The following is a 6,855-nucleotide window of genomic DNA, read 5'->3' on the forward strand; positions in this document are numbered from 1 at the left end:
GGGTCCCATCACGCAATTCTCAATATGCTTTCAGGACCTTCCAGCATAAGGAAGTGAGTGAGGTATCGTGACCCTTTAAACATTACCTCAAGCGGTTCAGTTTCTGCCAGCTGAATTGGCACTTCTGAAACCCCTTGCACCGATTACCGCTAGACAATCAGGCTGGTATTCTATTTCAAATAGATCATAACCTTGTTGTAAAAAGGAAAAAAAAAAAGAAAAAATTAAAAATTTAAAAATAGCTGACCTGCAATACCTAGATCACCTATATCTTCTCTCCCCCCCTTTTGAACTAGGGTACTTAATTGGAAGGGTAACCGAGTTCAAAGTAGTAGAAGAATGACAAGAGCACATTGTAGCTGGATTTGACGGGCCAGAAATAAGTGCTTGGGTTGCACTTGCGTGTATATGCTCCGGGTGTCATGGGGGAGGGTGAGGACCACTAGGGGGAGTTGGTTCAAGACCAACTCCGAAGATTTGTTAACCATTGCCTGTACTGCTGCCACCGCACAAACACATGAGGGAGCTCCTCGAGCCACTGGATTCTGGATAGCATCCAGGTGGCCGTGGTCGTCCCCTGGACTTTTGTGTCAATACTGTCACCTGGCCAGAAAATTCAGTACAGAAAAGAACAACAGATGAAGTATAAAAGGGTGAGAGAAAAGAATGAGTGGTTGTATAAGAGCGAAAACAAAGTGGACCAATGGGGGCAGTATGAAAACAAGGCCCAGAAAGGTGCGGAGTTTGGCAGCAGGTGTAAGTACAGGTATGGCCGTCCGCACGTTTCTTCTATAATTGTGACTTGTTGGCAGGCTTCCAAATGATCAGCACACAGCGCCTACATCACACACATTATGCATTCATTACAGTCTGAACACGGGTCATTAATTCTCATCCGTTCATGCGGTCAAGTCTCATTCAAATATTAGTAAGAGTTCACACAGGACGTAACGGTATGATTCAACTGTAACACACATTTAGCAATTATGCACACGGCCGACCAGTGACAGGACTGACATTTACACGAAGAACAGCAAAAACAGTAAAATTCACTGGATTCATTACGGGTTTCATTCTATTCAAGCAAGCAGAGTTACTCGTCCAGTGTTTTCCGCTCTAATCTTTTTGGCTTTTAGAGGCATGCATTCCTTCTCTGTAAACTCTCAATATACCCCCCCCCCCCCCTTTTGGAGACAAGGGGTGGGGGCGACTTGCAGCTGCAGCTTTCACAAGAAGCACACATTCCTCTGTACTTGTATTCTTCCATTTTCAAACCATACAATTCACACAATACATTCAACGTCTGTCTTTTTCCTCTGACTTTCATTTCTGGAACAGAACAGTCTCATATTTTTGGCAAACAACCAAAAATATATTTCTCTGTACTGACTATCAAACCCAGACAGCAGAGAAATGGTTAAACACATAAAAGAAAGGACAAAAGACTAAATGTATAACAAAAATTAGGTTACATAACATGAAGACACACAGACAATATTGGTTATTTGACACATAATTATTCACAGATTCTACATGAACTTGCTTTATGTCCCAAAGGAACACAAACTATAAAAGAATTCCCTTTTTCTGATAATTACCGTATCCACACGTTTCTCAATCCATCTATTCTAACTTACTTTCACCAACTTTTGCTTATCTCTGAATCTGTGAGACCTTGTGGGTCTCAGATCCCCAAAATTCTAACTTGCTTTGTCTGTCCTTTGTTATTTCTCTAACTTGCTTTTCCATATAGGCATACTCTTTGCCTTAAACATTTCTACTATTTCACATGAATTTTTGAGACAGGATTTGTAGCCCCAGTGTCTATAAGGAAGGGCACTTCCTCACTTCATATGGAAACAGGCTCGAGAGTCTGAGTGCCTCTATCCTCTGTTTCCACGGTAGGGATACTGGGGCTGGATCGCCGGGACTTCATTGGGACGGATTCGGGCGACGCGGCGTTGTCGCTGGGAGTGGCGCCCTGATCCGTCTCCTGGTTACAAGGTTTCTTGGGACAGCGGCAATGCTTGGCCAGGTGGCCTACCTTGCCGCAGTTGTAACACTTGCGTGTTTTGTTGTTGGATTTGTCTTGGGGCTGCACCTTCCCCCCCCCTGGTTGCTATAGTATTTGACCGCCACTGCAGGGCGCTTCTCATCCATAGCAAACCCTACTGCCTTTTTATACAAGTCTCCGGGCTTGGCTTGTCGCCAATCAGGGGTGCATGCTTTTATTTTATCTGCCAATGATGGGCCAATGCCTTGCATGAACGCTTCACACATCATTGGGTAGTACACTTCATCTGTACAGAGGGTGAGACCCATGTCTCTAGCCTTTGTTTCTAGTCTGCCAAAATAGCATTCAACGGTTTCATTCTTTTCCTGTTTACACATAGTTAAAGCTGTTTTTTTTGTAAAGGGTGTCGTTGTCCGCATCTGGGACAATGCCAATAAGGTTTTTTTTCTCTTTGGGGCTCTTGTGGCGGAGTTGCAGCGGTACAACTCTGATACTCAGGAAGAATTTCAGAGCTGCTTGCGGTTGGTAAAATCGGGTGCATTGTGGCTGAATCACGCACCGGGGGTGCATACACAAGTATGCCCTCAAACACCGGCTCACAATCCCACCGTTCTACGTTTGCCTTTCTACTATATTTGATTATGGCCTCTACTCCTTTATCTAGACCGGCGTCTTTGATCGCTTTCTTGTGTTTTGTTCCGTACTGCCGCCAGAACTCATAGTTAAGAGTTCCTGCCTTTTTAAGCCCTATCAGCTGGTAAACTTTACGGGCTTGTTTATAACTGTCCTCCCCCTCTCTCTCCCTAATTATCTCAATAGGGGTCAAGAAAGTCTGAGACTGTCTGGACCCCATACTAATAATTGGACTTGCCATTTTTGATTTACCACAATCACGGAGTAGTGAGGATGTACAAAACGTCCTCTGGGTAAATCTGGCGGTCGCGATGACCTTTTAAGTTCCTTCTGCCAGGTCGCGGCTGGCAGGACACAAATGTGTACTATGGGCAGGACACAAATGTGTACTATGGACTTTGATGTCCGCTGTCTCCACCTCAGTCCTTCGGGTAGATCAGGACAGTCCCTTCTGCCAAGCCTACGGCTGGCAGGGTATGAATATTCACTTATTAGTATTATGGACTTTGATGTCCGCTGTTTCTACCTCAGTCCTTCGGGTAGATCAGGACACAGTCCCTTCTGCCAAGCCTACGGCTGGCAGGGTACGGATGTTTACTAGTAGACCTTTTTATGGAGAGAGAGGAGACCACGTCTCACCTTTATACGCGGCCTCTGTGATCTTATAACAAATGACAGCTAGGAAAATGAGTGCGGCAGTCAGAGTACAGCAGAAAGTTATCAGTTCAATGGTTACAGCAGACAGCATGGCAATATACACATGTGGGTTCTTCCGTCTAACACGGTTACCAAGAACACCGTAAATAACACAGGCAGAAGTATCCTATAAACATGCAGCAACAAACCTTTCTGTCGACACGTGGCTTTTGAAGACAGGGGGGCTCAGATCTTTGAATGGCAAGTCAAAATGGCTTACCTTACACCGGTGTTTTGTAGATCTGAGGTCCCGTGTCCCCTAGTCCGGATGGTCGGCAGGCAGGGTTGTCAGATATCGGCTGCAGGTAAGGAGTTAAATTCTGGCCCTCGTTGATGCGCCAAGTAATGTTGGGGGTGGTCAAACTCTGACCGTTGAGCGGATGCTGTCTGCTTCCAGATTATTTTCAGATATGAGTACTCATAGACAACGCAAATTAGACAGTCACAGGCACCATGGATTGTCAAAAAGCGAAGTGAGTTTATTCAGAGTATTACAGAAGTTATAGGGAAAGTTTGCTGACGTATGATTTGATTACTGCGCATGCCCCAGGCATGCTCAAGGCTACATAACATCTGCAGATTTTTAATTGAACAATATATCTTTCAACAATATTTCTTACATCAATGTCCAGTGACAACTGTATCAAAACATAATGTCCTTGGACGCGCTTCTCGGAACATGAACAAGAAAACAGGATAACATATATGGGAGGATGGTTAGTAAAAGTTCAGGGTCGTATAGCGGGAACAGAACAGATAAGGAGTGAGCTTGTAAGAAGAAGAAATTAAATGTATTTTCTTATTTTTATTAAAAGGGGAAGAAAGTCTAGAATTAACCCCTTACACATGTATTTAGCAAAGGCAAAGAATACAAAATGGAGTCGCTGTAGTCAATAAGGCATAAACGTGAATTAACCCCTCACAGTGCCCACACACTTGTGTTTTTTTATCGCAGCATTTTTTTAACGTGTATGTCAATGGGACTTTCTAATGTTAAAAACGCATCGCAAGTTTATGCTTTGTGATTTTTGTGCGATGCATTTTTAACATTAGAAAGTCCCATTTATATTTGCGTTAAAAAAACGCAGCGATATCGCAGCGTTAAAAAAAATCAAGTGTGTGGGAGCCCTTAAGTGGACATAGGTTAAGTAGTTCCATATATAGCAGTAGGTGCCTCACGAGAAAGACCCCCACCAATCAGTGCAATTAACTCTTGCACCTGAGGTCCAGCCATAGCAACCCTTCATGAGCAACTAAACTGATACATTGAATGAAGGGACTGGAATACCCAGAGAGACTATCCAAATTAGGACTATTTACTCTAGAAAAAAGACGGCTAAGGGGCGATCAAATACCTATGTATAAATACATGAGGGGACAATACAAGGATCTCTCCTATAATCTGTTTATACCCAGGACTGCGACGGTAACAAGAGGGCATCCGCTACGTTTAGAGGAAAGCAGGTTTCATCACCAACATAGAAAGGGGTTCTTTACTGTAAGAGCAGTGAGACTGTGGAACTCTCTGCCTGAGGATGTGGTGATGGCAAAATCAATAGAGGAGTTTAAAAGGGGACTTGATGTCTTTCTGGAGCGGAAGGATATTATAGGTTATAAATAGAGATGAGCGAACGTACTCGTCCGAGCTTGATATTCGTGCGAATATTAGGGTGTTCGGGATGCTCGTTACTCGTAACGAGCACCACGCGGTGTTCCGGTTACTTTCAGTTTCCTCTCTGAGACGTTAGCGAGCTTTTCTGGCCAATTGAAAGACAGGGAAGGCATTACAACTTCCCCCTGTGACGTTCAAGCCCTATACCACCCCCCTGCTGTGAGTGGCTGGGGCGATCAGATGTCACCGGAGTATAAAAATCGGCCCCTCCCGCGGCTCGCCACACATGCCTTGTGACTTAGCTGAAGGAAAGTGCTGCTGCTGGTGCTGCTGTAGGGAGAGCGTTAGGAGTCAGTGTAGGCTTCAAGAACCCCAACGGCCCTTCTCAGGGCCACATCTACTAGTGTGCAGTACTGTGTTAGCACAGTATTTTTTTTTTTTTTTGTCCAAAATTGGATCTGCAGAGCATTGCGCCCTGCAATAGGGACAGAAGTGGGGGTTAGGCAGGGAGAGTGTTAGGAGTGAGTGTAGGCTTCAAGAACCCCAACGGTCCTTTCTAGGGCCACTTCTATCCGTGTGCAGTACTGTCCAGGCTGCTGTTAGCAGTGTTGCATATTTTTTTTTCTTTCTCAAAACCGGCTGTGCAGAGCATTGCACCCGGCATTAATACTACAGGGATAGAATTGTGTAGGCAGGGCCAGAAGACATTTATTATTCATTGAATACACGCAGTGGGGTCTTCCCTAAGCTAAAAAGGAAAAAAATTATATTTGGCCTGCCTGTGTCAGTCCTAAGGTCTCCGTGTACGTGTGTGCTGCGTGTACAACGTACAAAAATCAGACGCAACCAGCTACGCTTTACTGCAGCCTAGCGCCATTGTCTTTCCTGACTGGCAAATACCTGCTCTGCTAGAGTTAATAACTCTGCTACACTATACTTGTGTGACACTTTTTGAGGGCCACACCACAGATATTAAACTTCTTGTTCATTGACTATACGCAGTGGGGTCTTCCCTAAGCTAAAAAGGAAAAAAATTATATTTGGCCTGCCTGTGTCAGTCCTAAGGTCTCCGTGTACGTGTGTGCTGCGTGTACAACGTACAAAAATCAGACGCAACCAGCTACGCTTTACTACAGCCTAGCGCCATTGTCTTTCCTGACTGGCAAATACCTGCTCTGCTAGAGTTAATAACTCTGCTACACTATAGTTGTGTGACACTTTTTGAGGGCCACACCACAGATATTAAACTTCTTGTTCATTGAATACACGCAGTGGGGTCTTCCCTAAGCTAAAAAGGAAAAAAATTATATTTGGCCTGCCTGTGTCAGTCCTAAGGTCTCCGTGTACGTGTGTGCTGCGTGTACAACGTACAAAAATCAGACGCAACCAGCTACGCTTTACTGCAGCCTAGCGCCATTGTCTTTCCTGACTGGCAAATACCTGCTCTGCTAGAGTTAATAACTCTGCTACACTATACTTGTGTGACACTTTTTGAGGGCCACACCACAGATATTAAACTTCTTGTTCATTGAATATACGCAGTGGGGTTTTCCCTAAGCTAAAAAGGAAAAAAATTATATTTGGCCTGCCTGTGTCAGTCCTAAGGTCTCCGTGTACGTGTGTGCTGCGTGTACAACGTACAAAAATCAGACGCAACCAGCTACGCTTTACTGCAGCCTAGCGCCATTGTCTTTCCTGACTGGCAAATACCTGCTCTGCTAGAGTTAATAACTCTGCTACACTATAGTTGTGTGACACTTTTTGAGGGCCACACCACAGATATTAAACTTCTTGTTCATTGAATACATGCAGTGGGGTCTTCCCTAAGCTAAAAAGGAAAAAAATTATATTTGGCCTGCCTGTGTCAGTCCTAAGGTCTCCGTGTACGTGTGTGCTGCGT

The sequence above is a fragment of the Eleutherodactylus coqui genome, chromosome 7, assembly GCF_035609145.1.
Source record: "Eleutherodactylus coqui strain aEleCoq1 chromosome 7, aEleCoq1.hap1, whole genome shotgun sequence".
Taxonomy (NCBI): domain Eukaryota; kingdom Metazoa; phylum Chordata; class Amphibia; order Anura; family Eleutherodactylidae; genus Eleutherodactylus; species Eleutherodactylus coqui.